General features: G+C 37.6%; 1 pseudogene; it reads left to right on the top strand.

Moving 5' to 3' along the window:
- The first annotated feature begins 9,037 nt into the window (after positions 1–9,037).
- On the top strand, positions 9,038–9,156 carry LOC128778750 (5S ribosomal RNA; annotated as a pseudogene).
- The last annotated feature ends 10,951 nt before the right edge of the window (positions 9,157–20,107 follow it).

The following is a 20,107-nucleotide window of genomic DNA, read 5'->3' as shown; positions in this document are numbered from 1 at the left end:
TGCATCAAATGGGAATGCAAGTAACTGAAAATGCTGTCATAACTCATTTGAACAATAAACAAAATTTATTACCTCACACAATCAGAAGACTACCTTCCTTTTGGATACAGGGTACCCCAGGTTTGGTTGATTCAGTATCTCAATGATTTAATCAAAGAATCAAGTTGTTTTCATCTTTCTGCTGAAGCCAGGACATCAGCTTTGTCTCCTGCCAGCCACCTCATCATCACAAGTTGCCCACTATGGCTCCAGGCATCAAATATCCAGACAAGATATCAGCCAGCAGAAGAATAAGAACTGTCTTTATATGTGTATAGAAACATCTTTCAGAAATCGCTCTCCCTGAAGCAGCTACCTCTCACATTTCACAGGCTAAAATTCATCACATGCTCCTTCCTAAAGTAATTACTAACAAAAGGAATGGAATGTTCATGTTGGCTCAGATGATTCAATTTATATCACTGAATTATGTTGATGGAGTGGATGTCAGAAAAAACAGTTTTTCTTCCAGAAAGAAGAAAGGCATGACACTCCCCAGGAAGTTAAGGTGACCACATATCCTGCTTTGCTTGTTGAATTCTGGTTCATACCTGCTGTCCCAATGTAATTAATGACAGTGCCCTTTCACTTTCAAAGTGTCCTGTTTGGACAATAAATTATATGGTCACTGCAGCTAAAATAAATCATTTTAGACATTTGAAGATTTGAGTATGAGAGCTATAATGTAGAGTGATTAATTAGTAAATAATGTGATAAAAAAAAAAACACTCACAGGTAAAGACCAAGAGAGTAGTTAAAAGATGACTAAAATACCTCAAACAAAAAATTCTGAACTGGTGTGCTGGCAATGGGAATGAAAAGAAAGAGACAAAGCGTCCTTACAGAAGTAATAATTTAATATTGGCATCTGTTGATGTAAGACATTACAGTAAGGGAGTAGAATAAAAGGTGAAAAGCTTTAAATACTGAAATTCACATTACTGAGAGGATACATTGTTCTAATGGAGGCAGTAAAGCCAGAAAGACTTGTTTCAGTGGGTAGAATGATGAGTTCAGTTTTGATAAGCTGAATTTAGTTCTGTGGGAAAATTAGGTGGAAGAATAAGGAGGTATATTAGGGCTAGCTTCTGTGATAATTTAATTAGAAATCTAATTTTTTTTTTTTTTTTGGTGGGCTCTCATGGAGTGGAAGCGTATTACTCAGCAAAAGTAAACAAATACACAAAAAACTTTAATTCATCACTTACTCAGTAAATAATTACTAAGTGCCAGGCACAGTTCTAAGAGTTGAGGAGTGAGCAGTAAACGAAACAGATCAAATCTTTGACCTCTTGGAGTTTATATTCTAATGGAGAGAATCATGACAAACACACAAATGTAGTATTATGACACAGTGTGATAAAGGTTATAAAAGAAAAATAAAAGTATTGGGGTTGATCATGGAAGTCTTTTCTAATAAGGTGACATTTGAGTAAAGAGCTGGAAGAAATGAGCTCTACAACTTGTTGGGATGAGCACTGGGTGTTGTATGGAAACTAATTTGACAATAAATTATATTTTTTAAAAAAAGAAAGAAATGAGCCCTACAGATATCCAGGAAATGAATGTTCTAGTCTGAGAGGACAGCAGGTATAAAAGTTTTTATTGAAGTGTTCTTAGAACCTGCAGGAACATCAGTGGGACCAGTGTGTCTGGAGCCTAGAGAATGAGGGAGACAGTGGAAGATAACTCAGATAGACATCTAGGGGCCAGGTTGATATGGTCTAATGGGTCCTAGTGATCACTTTGAATTTTCCACTGAATGAGGCAGAAAGCCAAGAGGATTTTTAATGCTGGTGAGTGGAGAATAGATTGCTGTCAGGCAAGGGTGGAGTGGGAATACTAGTGAGGAGGTTACTGCAAAAATTTTGATAAGAAACTATAGTGCTTTAAGTAGGAAGGCAGCAGGCAAGATGGTAAAAAGTAGTCAGATTCAGGATATACTTTGAAGGTGGGATTAAAAAACAGATTCGCTGATGGATTAGATATGAGGTGTCAAAGCAAGAGAATAATCAAGTAACCCCAGAGACATGGGGAAGACTTTTGGAGGAGCATGTGTGAAAGAGAGGTGGTAAGTCAAATATTCATTTTCAAAATATTAAGTTTGAGGTGCTTATTTAGACATTGGAATGCAGATGTTAACAAGGCAGTTAGATGAAATGTGAGGTTCAGCAGAGCAATCAAAGCTAGAGATAAAAATGTTGGAGAAATTTTTATCAAACAAGGAGACGACATTTAAAACCATGGGTCTGGATAAAATCCCCTGGAAAATGAGTATAGATTAAAAAAAATTAAAAAAAACAAACAAAACAACCTGGAATAGGTCTGAACTGATAACCCTGGGGCATTCCAATGTTGAAAGATCAGGAATATGCTTTTGCAAGGCAGGAGAAGAACTAAAGGAGCAATGTCCCAGAGTCGACACCATGACTATAAATGTTTAACAAAAAGCTATCTAAAATTAAAAGCCCTGATATCTAATGCTTACCAATTTCTGTGGCATAACTTCTACCATGGCCAACTTTACGCTATGTATTATTATTCAACAATAGGCTTGCAAAATTCCAAACAATTAACAGTTGTCTCTTGCAAAACAAACTCCAGTATACCCCTGCCAGAAAGCAAAGTAAGATGTTTTAAGAAAGAGGGACTGGGGCGCCTGGATGGCTCAGTTGGTTGAGCGTCCGACTTCGGCTCAGGTCATGATCTCGAGGTCCGTGGGTTCGGGCCCTGCGTCGGGCTCTATGCTGACAGCTCAGAGCCCGGAGCCTGTTTCGGATTCTGTGTCTCCCTCTCTCTCTGCCCCTCCCCCACCTGCACTGTCTCTCTCTGTCTCAAAAATAAATAAACATTTAAAAAAAAAAAAAAAGAGGGACTGATAAGCTGTGCCAAATGTTGTCGGTAGAACGAGTAAGAAGATTCAGAAACAACCAATGGATTGGCAACATGGACGCCAACTGATGAATTTGTTGTTTTTTTTTTCATTCTTTTTTTTTAAATATATGAAATTTATTGTCAAATTAGTTTCCATACAACACCCAGTGCTCATCCCAACAGGTGCCCTCCTTAATACCCATCACCCACCCTCCCCTCCCTCCCACCCCCCATCAGCCCTCAGTTTGTTCTGTTTTTAAGGGTCTCTTATGTTTTGGCTCTCTCCCACTCTAACCTCTTTTTTTTTTCCTTCCCCTCCCCTATGGGTTCCTGATGAATTTGACCAATGAATATGACAGACGAAAAAGTTGCTTTCAAGAGTGTTTTTCCTACTTAGTAATGTGGGTAATGTTTAAATTTTCTCAGAAAGCTGTTTGAGAACGTGAAGCATTTAACTACATAAACAGTGAGGGAGAACATTCCAAGGAGAGAAAGGCCCTATAACAGGAATGATTTTCACGGTTTCATGAATTGAGAGAACACCTATGTGTTGCAGTATAGTGGGTAAGGCAGGAAATGGCCAGAGATTAGCTGGAGATGTAAATAAGATCAAAGTGTTCCTTGTAGGCTATCAAAAGCAATTTATATTCATTATAAATAATATGGAATTATGTAGAAGGGTTCTAAGCAGAGGAGTCTCATAATCTGATTGGGATTTTACAAAAGATTACTGGCCAGTGTATAAATAATGCATTGGGAATTAGGGGAAAAATAAGAAAGTGTAGTGTCCCAGTAGGAGACTTGTTACAGTTGTTCAGGTGGAAGGAAGATAATGGTGACCTGGTGCCAGATGCTGGCAGGAAAGAAGGAAAGGAAGGGATACATTTTCAAGGTATATAAATCATTTGTTGATAAACATAAACAAGAAGGCGGCATTAAAAATGTTTAGATTTGTGGCTTGGGCACTTGGGTAGGATGTCATGCCACTTACTGAAATAGGAAACATAAAGGGAAAAATAAATCTTAAAGGAAAAAAATCACATGTTTTTCATTTTTTTGTATGTTAAATGGATTTAGCTTCATGGGGTTTGAGATGAGAAGAAAGATTTGGGTCACTGATATACACTGGGGACTTGTTGGCACATGTATGATATTCAAAGTCCTAGAAATGAATGAGATCACCCAGTGAAAGAGAGTAGAGAGAAAGGGAAGTTGTAGAGTGGAGGAACATCTCTGAGAAGGAGAATGCAGAGAGAGGAGAAAAGTTAGAGTGAAGTGGTATTGTAGATTCCAAGAAAGAAAAGTAATTTGTGAGGGGACGGTCCATGGTTGAAGGTCCAGTGAGAGCAGAAAGCATGGGGGTCACTGGACACCTTGACAAGGATAATTTTAGAGAAATGGTGGGGATGGCAGCTAAATAGCAGGGGATTGAAGAGTGACCCTCTGGGAGAAGTATAGACAGTTTGTGTTGACAACCCTTGTAAGAAGTTTGGCTAGGAAAGTAAGCAGAAAAATGGGGACCAGGTAAAGAGGATGTAAGGAGATATTGTTTAAAGATGTGTGCTGGGGGTCAACCTTTGCATGCCAGCAGGAATAATTTATTACAGAGGGAAAGACTGATGATGTGGAAGACGGGGGGAATAATCAGGAAGCTCAGCCCTTTCAAAGTGAGTGGCAAAGGGACATGGAGTGAAGGAATGACTTCAGCTGGGTAGGGAGCTTCTCCCTCACAACTGAAGGGTAGAAATAGAGAAGTGCAGTGTCAGACAAGTTTGTTGACTTAGTGATAGGAAGAGGGGGTGCTTCCCATATCATGGCTTCTGTTTATCTGTGATTTATCAGACAAGGTCAGCATAATAAAGTGGTGGTGGGAGGGGGCGTGCAAAGTAATAAAAAGTGATTATTTGACTAAAGAATAGAAAAATAAGCTTCTTGGAGAAACAGAGTAGCATTGCATGTTGTACGTGAGTATCTAATAAAGGCTGGTGATAACAGTGTGAATTTAAAGGGACGCTAATTACATCAATTTCCTCAGTAGTGTGATTTTCTCGATAATTCTATTATGTTGTGATTAGAAACTGAAATTATGTCATGTATGTACATATCATAAAAAATGAAATTTATAATGTTGAAGTGGATAAAAGTTATCAGTTTCCCTTCAACTGTCACTTATTAATAAGCACATGCTACATGTCATGCAGTGAAGATTCAAGGACAAAAGTCATGGTCCCTGCTGTGAGAAACCCACAATACAGTAGTGCCGTAGGCAATTACAGAAGAACTACGGTCCGCTCACATCAGCATGTAAGAACATACTGGTCTAGGACACATCAATACAGGTTTATATTGAGTGTATGTGAGGTCTCCCAGCTTAAAGCGTTCATAATAACCCTATGATTAAAAAAGAAAAAGCAGGGCTGCCTGGGTGGCTCAGTCCGTTAAGCATCCAGCTCTTGATTTCAGCTCAGGTCATGATCTCACAGTCTGTGGGATCGAGCCCCGTGACAGGCTCTGTGCTGGCAGCATGGAGCCTGCTTGGGATTATCTCTCCCCACCCCCTCTGTCTCTCCCTGCTCACACACTCTCTCTCTCAAAATAAATAAATAAACTTAAAAACTCCAAAAAGCAGTATTATCTGGTATTTTGTCAATCATAGGATTATACAAACTAGCATTTTTGATGTTTTCTTCCCTTCCAGAAACACAAATATTGGCCATACTTATCTAAAATAATTGTCAGAACAGCCTGGTATCCTATATCCTGCATGAGTCAGAATCTCTGAAGGTAAATTGCACGTGTCCTGAAAATTTAAATACTAATTCTGTTATATGTACACATTCTGCCTCAAATAATAAGTGCTAGATACTGTGCTGAGCACTAACACACTATCTCATTTTAGCATCAAATATACAACAAAAAAAGTAGATGTCATTACTAATATTTTTTCAGGTAAGGAAATTTGGTCTAAGAGAAGTAGTAAACTAGGCTTTACATCTAATCTGTCTACCTCAGTCTATACTTTTATCACCTCTTTAATTCGATTTTTGATAAATATTTTAAGGATTGTCTTAAATGTTTAAACGTTCTTTACTTAGATCCTCCCCCCACCTCCTGCCCCCATGCCAAGCAAGGCAAACATTCTCTCTTTTTTAAAGATTTTATTGTTTTATTTTATTTTATTTTATTTGCTATTCATCTCTGAATAAATTTCTACTGTGCTCTTCATCCTCATCAAAATGTGCTTAAACTGTGTCCTCCCTTAGAATTTCTGAGGGCAGACATCACGTGTTAATCCTTCATTTATCTCTTAGTTCAGTTCCTGGCACACAGTTAGGGTTCAGAAATACATGTTTATCTGAACTAAAGATGGGGTTTGATACCACAGTGGGAGTTTGAGTGGTCATGGCTCCAGGCTTAGAGCACAATGACATCTTTAAGCTGTGACCAAAAGCCTCAGCAATGCCTGGTGATTTGTGGAGAGGGATGCTGTGGACACACACATTGTCTCCAGGATATTCTAATGACAGTGAGCGTTCGTTTCATGTTAGAAAATGGTGAGCTCGATGCATATAAGTTTTTCTCTAACATTCAGAGTCAGGACCTTCTGAGGAGCAGGGGTCAGGTAAAGTAAGGCAGAAGCTCTTTTGTGCTTGTATAGCCTGGTGATTCCACCACTATTCTGGCTCTTATCTCCATGATAGTTTCAGAAGGAGAGACAGAGACAGACACAGACAGAGAAAGAGACTGAGGTTCACAGCCTCCTGCTATTGCCTAGGTCTAGAGCCTTCAGGGAGTAAGTTCTGCGAATTTCACATTCCTTATAGTGTGTTTTCCTTCCAAGGTTAATAAGAGATTTAAATGACAAAATATTTATGTACAGTGTGAGAAAATGTGGCCTTCTGCCCATTATGTAGAAAATGTTGAATAATTGATAGCTGTTGACATTGTGACATTTTTAGACTGACCTCTTTGAAGCCAGGAGTTATGCCATGTCTATCTTTATGGCCCTGATGACAAAGCCAAGTCCAGCTTAGAGGAGTGAATTGAGAAAGAATTAATAAAAGTAATAGCATTTTTCTATTCTTTTGTCTAAAGGCCCTTGACCTTTAGGAAGCTGAGGTCATACATCAGCAGATTTTTACTAGACACACATTTGTATTTTTAATTATTAATCACATACTTTATTTGAATTGACTCTTTTATTTACCACTTTGTCTAAGTGATAGTAAACATAATCATTCTCATTATAAACTAATTTGAAAGGTAATTTTCCAATTAATAAATATATACCAATGCAAATTGTGTTTCTCTGATAAAATAATTATAATAGCTGCCAACAACTCTGGAAAGAAAACAAAGGCATTTATTTGTTAGTGGCAACACCTAATGAAAGATTTGATGGGCTAAACTAGAAAAATTGACAGGCGCAATTCCCCCCACAAGAACAATTTGTTACTGATGATGAAACTGAGAAATAACCAGAATGAAGGTTGTGAGATTCACAGTGAAAGCCCTCAGGGTAAAATTAATTTCTTTATAACACAGTTTAAAGGCACACACAAGGAAATTGCTTGTGCCAGATGGGATAGGAAAGGCATTGTGAATAAAAATGAGCATCTCTCTTCTGCTTACAAATATTTAAATTAAGATGATACCAGCATGTCTAGTTAATGGAATAACAATATTGATGGTTGCACAACTTTCTAAAGATTTTCTTGTTCTTTTTAAATGGACTTGTCCACGCACCGAAATATTTTAGCAATATATTAAACCTGGCTCTTGTTACCAGAGCACATGCTATTCTCTTTGAATGATTGTTGCAGGCAGAACAGGAAGAAACAATGGCTAAGGGGCTGGATTTAGAGTCAGAGAACCCAAGCAGCTCTTGTTCAGGCTCTGACATGGAGTGGAAGGAGGCGAGGCAAGTCACAGTCCTCCAAGGGACAGTTTCTTCCATTAGTAGGAAGGGAAGGTGTTCCCATCCTCATTCATCAACTAACTTCCATGAGGATTAAATGAGACAGATAACAAAGGCAAACATCTCGTGTGAAACCCATAAAGCATTATGTGTGTAGACTCTGATTTTGTGGCTTATTTTTCTGGAAATGGTCTGGAAATGATCTCCAGTGTTCAGATCCTGTATCTGATCTGAACTGTTGGTTGACAGCTGCTAGCTTTCTTCCTGTTATAATCTCATGCATTTTTATACATAACATTTTAAATCTAATCATTGAGGATTTATCTGATGGTGAGCTCTCTCTGCTCTAAAGCACCTCTAATAGTTACTTAGTATTTCTCGTATACCACCATTTATCTTCCTATTCATGTGCCCTCTCCACTTGGCTGTGACATCAACTCTTGAATATTAACACTCCTACTACTAATAGCTTACACTTATTGTTTACTATATGCCAGGCACTGTGCTAAGCATTTTAAGTAGATGATGACATTTAACAAGTAGCAGAAAATGCATCCTATTTTTCAGCGGGGTCACATCATACATCTGCTATTTAATGTGAATTAACATTTCACACTCATCAGTTCCCATTCTCCAAAAAATGAGAGATGAAAGCTATAGAAATATAAATTTATATGAACATTTTCCTTCCATTTCACTCAGTTAGCCTATGCCCCAGAGTGAGAGGGGAGAGGCGAATATGCTCTTTCCCCAGCTGAAGTCACTTTTCATACAGCTTTCACAGTGTGAGCACCTAGCTGTCGATTATAATGACTAAAGACTGTGAATGTAGTCTATATACGTTAGCGGATACTAACCTAAGGGAATTTCCAATGCCAGAGCAGAAACTGGTTGTATTAGACTTCTTAAGAGAAGACATGTCAGTCTCCAATGTGAAACTTCCCAAGGAATTTTCAAGGCTAATTTGACAGTATGCAGTTTTTGCCATATATGTTGACTTACCAATGAAGTGAGAGGGAAGAGCCTCAGATAGAAGTTAAAGAAAGGGCTTTTAAATTTCAATCAGAAAGGAGGGAAATATGTGAAACGGTTAGTAGTATGGAAGAGTAAGGGAGTATATAAATTAAGGAAATGTTGTAGAGTTGTCCAGCAATGGTAAAAATTGGCTATGCATTTGTGATTTTGACTTCAAAGTGTGACAAATGAGTCTGTGGCCATACCAACTTGAATGTGCCCAATCTTGTCTGATCTTGGAAGCTAAGCAGAATCTAGCCTGGTTAGTACTTGGATGGGAGACTGCCTGGGAATTTCAGGTGCTGAAGGCTTTAAAAAATAGTGTGACAAATGAGCATGATTATGCTTTTTCTCCCAATACAATTAGCAACTAAAGTACAGAGGAAGAAGTAGGTAGAAAATTGTGATTAATAGAAGGTGGAGAGGGGGAAAAGGATATATGGGTATATACCAGAGGGTTATTTTAATGCTAGGCATGGAGTCTGAGCTGGGTAAAAAGAAAGTGAGGACATGGATTGAGAGAGTGAATAATGAAAAAAAATGGTGGGGTCAATGTACTGAAAGTCCCAGTGTAGTCAAATAATCTTGGATTAACCACAAATTTGCTATGCTCATCAGCTCTTTTTTCTTTTTCAATTAATGGTGCCATCTTCTTCCAATCTCGGAAGGAAGAATCCTAGGACCAATACTCTATTTCTACATCTTACTCAACCCCTTCCACCTCATGATACTCACTTAATAACCAAAAATAGTAGCTTCAATATTCTGATGTTTCATATCTGTATTATCTAGAAGACTCATAGCTTCTCTCTGCCTTGTATAAGCCATTGCCACCCTATCCCTTTCTACCACCTACATTATTTCCAGGATGACTTGGTAACAGGAAAATTATGCCATGGCTTCCAACAGATTTTGGGGTTAAGAGAACATAAAGGCCTTCATGACCTGGCCTTTGCCCACTGCTTCATCACCACATTCCCTCTCCCAGTTGCATTGCCACACACCCATTCGTTGCTCCAGCCATACCTGCAGTTTCCACAATCAGTCCATAATTTTTTTCTGTTTCTCTCTGGCCTTTTCCATGAAACTGCATCTAACAGCCTCAGTCTTCAACACATGTCTACTAGGATGAATTCCCTGAACAACACTTTTGGAATGTAATTATTTGTTAATCACCTTCCATTTCAAAAGGTGACATATGATTTTCTAGTCTCTTAAAGTAGATTATAAGGATTCTGAGATAGGAATTGCATATTGTATGTAATATTCTATTCCTTATAGCACCTAACGTAGTTTTAAATACAAAGGAAGTACTAAAAAGTGTTTGCTGTAAAAAAATACATAAATAATTGAATACATGAATAAATGAAAAAACTTCTTTGAAGCAAACCTCCACTTTTAAAATATTTTTTAAATTTAAATTCAAGTTAGTTAACATACAGTGCAGTGTTAGTTTCAGAAGTAGAACCCAGTGATTCTTCACTTACATATAACACCCAGTGCTCATCCCAGAAAGTGCCCTCCTTAATGCCTATCACCCATTTAGCCCACACCCCCACCCATACCCCTTCCAGTAACCCTGTTTGTTCTCTGTATTTAAGAGCCTCTTATGCTTTGCCTCCCTCTCTGCTTTTATCTTATTTTGTTTTCCTTCCCTTCTCCTATGTTCACCTGTTTTGTTTCTTAAATTCCACATATGAGTGAAATCATATGTTACTTATCTTTATCTGACTGACTTATTTTGCTTAGTATAATGCACCCTAGTTCCATCTACATTGTTGCAAATGGCAAGATTTCATCCTTTCTGATAGCCAAGTAATATTTCATTGTATACATGTACCACATCTTCATCCATTTGTCAGTTGATGGACATTTGGGTTCTTTCCATACTTTGGCTATTGTTGATAGTGCTGCTATAAACATTGGGGTGCATATGCCCCTTTGAATCAGCATTTTTGTATCTTTTGGATAAGTATCTAGTAGTGCAATTGCTGAGTCATAGGGTAGTTCTATTTTTAATTTTTTGAGGAACTTCCATACTGTTTTCCAGAGTGGCTGCAACAGTTTGCATTCCCACCACTAGGGCAAATGGGTTCCCTTTTCTCTGCATCCTCACCAACATCTCTTATTTCCAGAGTTGTTCATTTTAGCCATTCTTTCAGGTGTGAGGTGGTATCTCATTGTGGTTTTGATCTGTATTTCTCTGATGATGAGTGATGTTGAGCATCTTTTCATATGTCTGTAGCCATCTGGATGTCTATTGGAAAGACATCTATTGGATGGAAAACTGTCTTGGAAAACTGTCTATTCGTGTCTTCTGCCCATTTTTTACTGGATTATTTGTTTTTTTGGGGGGGGTTGTTGAATTTGATACTTTATAGATTTGGGACACTAACTCTTTATCTGTTATGTCATTTGCAAATATCTTCTCTATTCCATCAGTTGCCTTTTAGTTTTGTTGATTGTTTCCTTAGCTGTGCAGAAGCTTTTTATCTTGATGAGGTCCCAGTAGTTCATTTTTTGCTTTTGTTTCCTTTGCCTCTGGAGACGTGTCAAGTAAGAAGTTGCTGCGGCCAAGGTCAAAGAGGTTGCTGCCTGTTTTCTCCTCTAGGATTTGGATGGTTTCCTGTCTTACCTTTAGGTCTTTCCTTCATTTTGAGTTTATTTTTGTGTATGGTATAAAAAAGTGGTCTGGTTTCATTCTTCTGCATGTCACTGTCCAGTTTTCCAGGCACCATTTGCTGCAAAGACTATCTTTTTTCCATTGGGTATTCTTTCCTGCTTTGTCAAAGATGATTTGGCCATACATTTGTGGGTCCACATCTGGGTTCTTTATCCTGTTCCATTGATCCATGTGTCTGTTTTTTGAAGCAAAGCTCCACTTTTGTGATTTGATAGTGATTATTTTCCTCCGATGAGTAAAAATATGAATTATGGCTCAGCAGAAGGACATTTTATTTTATTATTTTAAAATTTTCTTTAACTTTATTTATTTTCAGAGAGAGAGAGAGAGAGAGAGCAGTGGAGGGGCAGAGAGAGGGAGAGAGAGATAATCCTAAGCAGGCTCCACACTGCCAGTGCAGAGCCCCATGTGCAGCTAGAACTCACAAACTGCGACATCACAACCTGAGTTGAAATCAGGAGTTGGATGCTTAACAGACTGAGCCACCCTGGCACCCCAGAAGAGCATTCTAAATATCTTGTGAACTTGCAAGGTATTTCACCATAAACAGTCTGGAGAGAAAGTCTTCTTAAAATACTTGAAAAGCTATAGATTTGGAAGTTCAGATTCACTTTGATAGTTTGCTGTTTTTTGGATATTATTTCATTGATATTGGAGAGGATGACTTCGTTAATTCATTCATAAAATATTACTGAATGTTAATAATAAACTAGACATATGGGAGATGCTGCAGATTACAATGGTTAGCCAAAACAGACAGTAATGCTCCAATGAAATGTACAATCTTGTAGAGAAGACAAATTTAATATTTATTCACACAAATAAACGCAATTTGTAAATGTTATAACCCTATGAAGGAGAAGAACATGGTCCTGTAAACACTCATAAAGGAGAGTTGAATTAGTGTGGCTGTAGAGGAAGTTGGTTTGTTTGTTTGTTTTTAACTTTTTTAACATTTATTTATTTTTGAGAGACAGAGATAGAGCATGAGCAGGGGAGGGGCAGAGAGAGAGGGAGACACAGAATCTAAAGCAGGCTCCAGGCTCTGAGCTGTCAGCACCGAGCCTGATGCAGGGCTCGAACTCATGAACCATGAGATCATGACCTGAGTTGAAGTCAGACGCTCAACCGTCTGAGCCACCCAGGCACCCCAAAGAAGTGGTTCTTGAACAGGGATATTCTTTGCCTCCCTGAAGCCTCAGTTTCTTCATCTCTAGAGTGGAAATAGAGAACTGCCATGGAGTTTGAATAAAATAATAACTATGAAAGGGCTCTACAACTATATATTTTTATTTCCATTGCATTTATACCTAATCTAGATATCATTTTTCTTCTTTTCCAAAAAAGAGGAAGACTTTCTTGTAATAAAAGTTCAAAGCCTCAGAAAGCCTTTGTTTTGTTCAGTGAATTATTTTATTTTTACTTTTTGAAGTAAAATAAATATACCGCCTATGCTTTTAAAGCCTTCAAGTTTTTTTAACCTCTCACTTCAAATTTTCCAGAGATTGATCCCAGATCATCATTGCATAAATTTTGATCAGATAAATCAGCAGAAATAGGTAGCAAATCAATGGATTCAGTAAACATTGGCACATCCTGTCCCATCTTAGATAATACCGGTTTAGGGGCTAGAAGAAGGTTATGTCGAGCCTCTCTGTCACCGCCTTACCTCATAACTGGGGCTTCTTGGGCATCTTGCTCTGTTTCGTTGTAGTTTCCCTCAGAGTCTCGAGCATGGTAGCATGGCTAGCTGGGCTCTTACATGAGAACTCAGAGCTGCAAGGGTTCATGTCCTGAAAGAAAGAGAAAGCCAGGCAGAAACTTTTCATAGCCTAGCCTTGAAAGTCATGTAACAGTCTAGTCATCCAAATTTGATTATGCATTCCAATGTTGGTAAATACTACATAAGTATAATTCTTGGTGTTATTTTTTCTTCATCATAAGTTATTTTAGAGTCATTCCCAATAGAAGGAATAGCTTTATTTCCTTAATTCTAAATGGGGGCATATGCATTACAAATGACATTTTCTCCTTAGTTATATTTTTGCATATAGTGTCACAAAAAGAAACAACTTAATTACATTTAATATTACACTTAATAATTGATCTTTTTTGAAAGAATACATGAAATTTGGATGCTTTTGCTAATCACACCAAAAGATTCTCCTGAAAATTAGCTTTGTAGGAGGAAGAAAATACTAAGGATATGAGCAGACATAGTAAATTGACTGAACAGTATAAGAGCCTCAGATTAACTTTTAAAATCTCAAAGTAATTCCTTTCTACAACTAAAGAAAAATTTCAAAATTTCATGGGAAGATGCAGATTATCTTCCAAAATATTACTTAATGATTAAACATAGAAAAATATGACTGTTCAGAAGAATGGGGACATATTCGTTTATTATAACTTCAAAAAAACCTAATTTTTGTGATCCCAGAAAATACGATTAAATGATGAGTTTTGGTGGAAATGAGTACTAATTGTGTGTAGAAATATCAATTCTTTCCTTTTTACTTAGTGACAGAAACTCCAATTTGAAACTTGAAATAATGTTTACATTCCAGGGACTCGTTTACATCTAGGTATGGCCACGGGACTAAGCAAAACATGCAACTTTAGGAAAACTTGGCTAATGGAAGAAGGCATGCTTTTCCTTGTCCGGTACTCCCAAAGAACGGTTAGAATATGAACTTGGTGAGGGAGCCTCTGAACAGCCACCCCAATGCATGTGGCGCCATATTACCAGGGGCAGGTCGATGCGAGTGAATGAGCTAGGGTTGCTGACGGTTGTGGGACCCCCAATGCTAGAGCTGTCCTGCCTGCGCAAGCTTTCATGTGAGAGAGAAATAAATATCTACTTTGTTTAAGCCACTGTTATTTTGGTTTTTTCAGTTATCTTCAGCAAAACCTATTCCTAATAATAAAGATGTTCTTTAAGCACATGTTTAAGCATATGTTCTCTCTCTCTCTCTCTCTCTCTCTCTCTCTCTCTCCTCCCTGCTTCTCAGGTGGAAACACTCTTCGATCTCTACCTTAACTCTCTTATTTATCTCGTCTTTTTTTTTTCTTTTGCCTATTTTCCCTCCTTCCCTTAAATATCAATAATAGTAATAAATGTATTTTGTTGTTGAATCATCCCATTACAAGAAGAATTAAAAGATACAGGTTTTATGTTTCCTGTGCTTACTTTTTAAAGCCAGGATATATCATATTTTATATTTTTCCTGAAAACAAATACAAAAAACACCTCATCACATGAAATTTTTCTCTTGGCTGTGATATTCTACTGAAGGTTTTTACCTTCCAGTGAGTCAGTGTTTCATGATTGACCAATGTTTTCCCATCCTGGCTAAGGTCACACAAAGGCTATATTTAATGCCTCAAAAGTTTCAACAAATCAATGTTTCTTTACGTTTATGATTTAAAACTCCCTGCCTCAAGGGTCTGTTCTGGAGTGGGAAGCTCTTAAATGTAAGTCATGGCTTGGGAGTGAAACTCTGTTAAAAACAAACATAAAACTCTTCACAGCTGGGAGTTGCCCTTTCATTTTTAGAAATTCATTCTTGTTTCCATAATGTAATAAAGACTTAGCCTCTGATCTCTGGTCATATCTCACAGGTTTTTGCTAAAGAGTGGCTGGCAGAAAATCCACTCTTTATAATTTCAGCTACATTAAATTGTCATTTTAAGGTATTCAAAATGCAATAAACAGAATGTAATAAACTGGAGTACTTAACATCCATCCCTACTGAACACTTAGCCATTATCCTAGAACTAGCCCAGATTCCTGTTTTGCATCTCTATTAAAAGACTACTTCAAACACACAGTCAGGTAATGTACTAAATCTAATTGTACAGGGACCTCTTTAGAGAACAGAATTTGATGCTATCTCTCAATTTTCTAAAATTTGTTTTTTTTCTTTTTCCCCAATAATTAATTTGGTGTAAAGTCTCATTTAACATTTTTTGTAGATGTGACTGAAACTCCTTTGATATCTTTAGAAAAGATTAAAAAGCAATGTATGTTTCACTCTTGTGGGCTTTTTAAAAAATGGCTATGGATTTTAGTTTGTGAGGACTCTGACTATAACCAAGAAATCTGTTTAATTATATAAAAACAAGGTTTAATTCTATGACATGACTCTGAGATTCTGCCTTTATATATATAGATATATATATCTCATACCCCATCACTTAACCCTTAAACATAGCTATTATACAAAATGTTATACTAAATCTTCTCTTATTTTTGGATGTTGCAGGACAAACTAGCCTAATTGCTGTAGCTGTAAAATGGGAGATTAAAAAAAAAAAAGTGTGTGCTGTTCTGAAAGTTAAATAATGTACAATGCACTATGAAATACAGTGTAAGATGATTGAAGGCTTATTGCTATCTCCCCTGCTTCCAGTGTCTGCATGATACCTGAGGTATTGGGATTTCATGTAACTCTATCCCAAATATTTTCTGTAGGAAAATCAAAGGCGATTTACTTTGTAAATATTGAAAATCCTAAATAGATCTATTTCCTTCAGGCTTCCTTTTTATTATTGTGACTCCTTCTGCTGGCTGCCTTTCTTGATCCCATGGTCTTTGTTCATTTTGTCCAAAGACAGTGGTGGCAATAATAGGAAAATTAGAATTATGGATTCTTGGAATTTTTCCCTGATCAAATGAGTAGGAAATGGAGTGCAAAAATGCAAAGACAAAAACAAACTAAAACCCCCCATGAGATAAGGTTGTTATAAAATCACAATCCAGGGGCGTCTGGCTGGCTCAGTTGGTTAAGGATCCAATTGTTGGTTTTGGCTCAAGTCATGATCTTGTGGTTCCTGAGTTCAAGCCCCACACTGGGTTCTGCACTAACAGTGTGGAGCCTGTTTGGGATTCTATCTCTCCCTCTCTCTCTGCTCCTCCCCTGCTCGTCCTCACTCCTTCTATCAAAATAAATAAACTTAAAAAAAAAAAAAAAGATCAGCATCCAGTTATCAAGCAAATCTTCCATTGAATCAATTAACAGAATTTGCATTACTGACTGCTGGATGATGAGGAAATATCACCCACTCAATCACAGTCTAGCACCTGATGGAGCGCAAGTTTCTTTATATTTTTTTCCCTTGGCTTACTCCAAGGAGAGAAGGGATAGAAGGAAGAGAGGATACAGGAAAGCATGGAACTCTGTCCTAAATTTTCTTCTTTTCTATACTCTCTCCCTAAGTGATAGCATTTATTACTATGACTTTTAAAGCTGTGTACATGCCATTGACTCCAGAATGTATATTTTTACTTCAGATCTGAAACTCAGGCTTATTTATCCAACGAACTACCTGGCATCTCCTCTGAGAGGTCTTATAGACATGCCAAGATGAGGATGCCCCAAATGAAACCTATCACCACTTTCCTACTCTATTCTAACAATTCCCTTCAATCTTCTTATCGAGTTAAATATCATAATCCACTTAGATGTTCGTGCCAAAAACCTGAGAACCATTTTTAAACATTCTACCCTCTTATCATGTTCATTCTGTTTGTCAATTCTATCTTCAAAATACATCCAGAACCTGGCCCCCACTTGCCACCTTTGCAGATATCATCTCCATCCTTTCTCACACAGAGTACTGCATAGTCTCTTACCCGCTTTTTTCTCTTGCCCACCTTCCTTTTCTCAACACACACAGTTTATTCTATACATGGAAGCCAAAGTGATATTTCAAAAATGCAAATCAGGGTACCTGGGTGGCTCAGTTGCTTAAGCATCTGACTCTTGACTTCAGCTCAGGTTATGATCTCACGGTCATGAGATTGAGCCTTGTGTCAGGCTCCACACTGTCATGGAGCCTGCTTAAGATTCTCTCTCTCCCTCTCCCTCTGCACCTTCACCCTGTGCATGTGTGTGCTCTCTCTCTCAATAAATACATATATACATACATACACACATACATACATACATAAAATAAAGGGGTGCCTGGGTGGCTCAGTCGGTTAAGCATCCAACTCTTGGTTTCAGCCCAGGTCATGATCTTATGGTTAGTGAGCTTGAGTCCTGCACTGGGCTCCATGCTGACAGTGTGGAGCCTGCTTGGGATTCTCTCTTCTTCCTTTCTCTCTGCCCCTCCTACATGTGTTCTCTCTCTCCCAAAATAAATAAATAAATAAACTTAGAAAAAATAAAGAAAATAAAAGATGCAAATCAGATTATTTTGCCCTGTTTAAAACCTCCCTACAACCATGTCTTCAACTTAGTGTTAATACTGTTTTTACTCTTGCTCATTATATTTCTGCCATCCTGGTCTTTCCTATTCTTCAAATGCATCAAGTGCTCTCCTACTTTGGGACCTCTGTTCTCTGCCTGGAATGTTCTCCACAGCCCACTCTTCACCTGGCTGGCTGGATTTACCCTTCCAGTCTCTGTTTACATGTTGTTTCTTCAGAGACACTTCCACTAACTATGGTGTTATTTTCTCTCATGATAGCCTTTACTTTCCCTAAGAGATTTACAAAAGTTCAGAGCCAAGATCATGACAGTTAGAGGCAATGTTGGCTCACTTGTAAGCTTATTAATTCCAGGATACCCTTACCCCTTTGCCTCTCCTTTTCCCTGCTGGGACACAGGCAGGTTGTACTCTCACTGTTCTTCTTCCTGTGTCAAGCTATGGACTAAGATAGCTTCGTGAATTATTTAATTTTGTTTGAGAATGTTCTTTCATTAGATACAAAATCTATTCTATTACCTAATGTTCCTTCCCTAGTTATCCCTTCTGAATGCTCCAAGCAAATGCTCTTGGGTGTTTGTGTTTTCTAAGACAGAATATCTATTTCTCAGGTTTAAGATAAATGGAAACTTAAAAAAGAAACTAAGCTCCTGCATTATCAAAATCAAAGTGGTTGCCTGTGGGACAGGCATTTTGACCCTATTTATTCAAATCTGTTTGTCTGCCCTCCACATCATTCAATGAAAGACTTAAGGTGTACTACAACAATTAATTCTATGAAATTATAATGAAATAGAAAAAATTAGAGGAGTGGGAAAGAAAAGACAAATATGCCAACAGTGAAGGCCTAAATATTTCCTGCAGTTATATTCCAAGTTGGGTTCTGAGTTTTTTGGAAGAAAAGATGAGAGACTACATGTGTTACATATTTCTTATGATCAGAGAGAAGAAAACAAAATTATGTGGTTCCTTAGAATAATCAAAGCTTTTTCTTGCCCTAATTTCATGTTCCTGTTTCTAATAATGACCTTATTGCTGAAAGCCCCACATAAAAAAACAAAAAAAATATAGCCATAAAACAACAATAACAACAGTAATAACAGCAATAAAACCAATGCAGTGGCATTGATTCTACAGAAGGCTAAGGTAATGAGTTTAAAAAAATATAAGCTGGTGAAAATGATTCATTTCTCCAGGTCACACACAAAGACATATTCAATTATTGCATTCGGTGGTAGTAAACTTTTGACCAACTCTCAGCAATCCATGATGTGTGCAATGGGAGTGCTTAATAAATGCTGAGCCAAGCTTTCAAAGCTCCCAGGCTCCTCCTGGATTGTAACTATTGCACTTTTGAAGGCTGCTATCTAATAATCTGGTACTTCATTGTGCTTAGTCTGATTCAGTATTGATTAAGTTTTCAGCCCTTTTGAGTTCACCACTCTTTTCTGTCAGTTGAAGATGATTGCCTCCATTTCTGTGCCTTTTCCTGGGAAATGTATCCCTTTCAAAATGCTGCCTGAACCAATTTCTTAGCATTTGAAGGCAGATCAAAGGTATGCTATAATGAAAAAGGGATCATCTACAACACAATTTCTTTAAGTCAAACAAGAACATGTGGATTTATAGATTTCAGGTGGAGAAAACCAATAAGTGAAATTTGCCATAGAAAAATTATACCCGAAGCCATAACAAAAATTCAGTTGCTGTTATAATCCATGATCAGAAATTACATTAATCTCTGTACTCAACTTCTTGCCTCTTACACTGAAGTAAGAAAAAGAACAAAACAACTACATTACTTTTATTCTAGTTGTAGGATCATTGGATTTGAAATTGGTACAGATTTTAGAAGAGTCGGTTTCTCTAAATAGCTGTGGTTTCTTAGGTAAATATATTTAAAATATTCACTATGAACCTAATTTATACAAAAAATAACCAAAGAGATTGGACTAGATCACTGGTTCTCAGCTCTATCAGGGCCAGCATCCCTTTTATAACAAATATTTCAATGCCTTCTTTGTTATCCTGAAATGAAGTTTATGTATAATATAATCTACTACAGATATAATTACCCGCAAAATAGGTATAATACCCTAACTATACAGATGAATTTAAAAGAAAGTAACTCATTGGGGCGCCCGGGTGGCTCAGCTGGTTGGGCGACTGGTTTGGCTTAGGCCCTCATCTCACAGTTTCCAACAGTGCAAGAGGGTTCCCGTTTCTCCACATCCTCTCCAGCATCTATAGTCTCCTGATTTGTTCATTTTAGCCACTCTGACTGGTGTGAGGTGATATCTGAGTGTGGTTTTGATTTGTATTTCCCTGATGAGGAGCGACATTGAGCATCTTTTCATTTGCCTGTT

The sequence above is a fragment of the Panthera pardus genome, unplaced genomic scaffold (assembly GCF_024362965.1).
Source record: "Panthera pardus isolate Hobbes unplaced genomic scaffold, ASM2436296v1 HiC_scaffold_20, whole genome shotgun sequence".
Taxonomy (NCBI): domain Eukaryota; kingdom Metazoa; phylum Chordata; class Mammalia; order Carnivora; family Felidae; genus Panthera; species Panthera pardus.
This window is presented reverse-complemented; position numbering and strand designations above follow the sequence as displayed.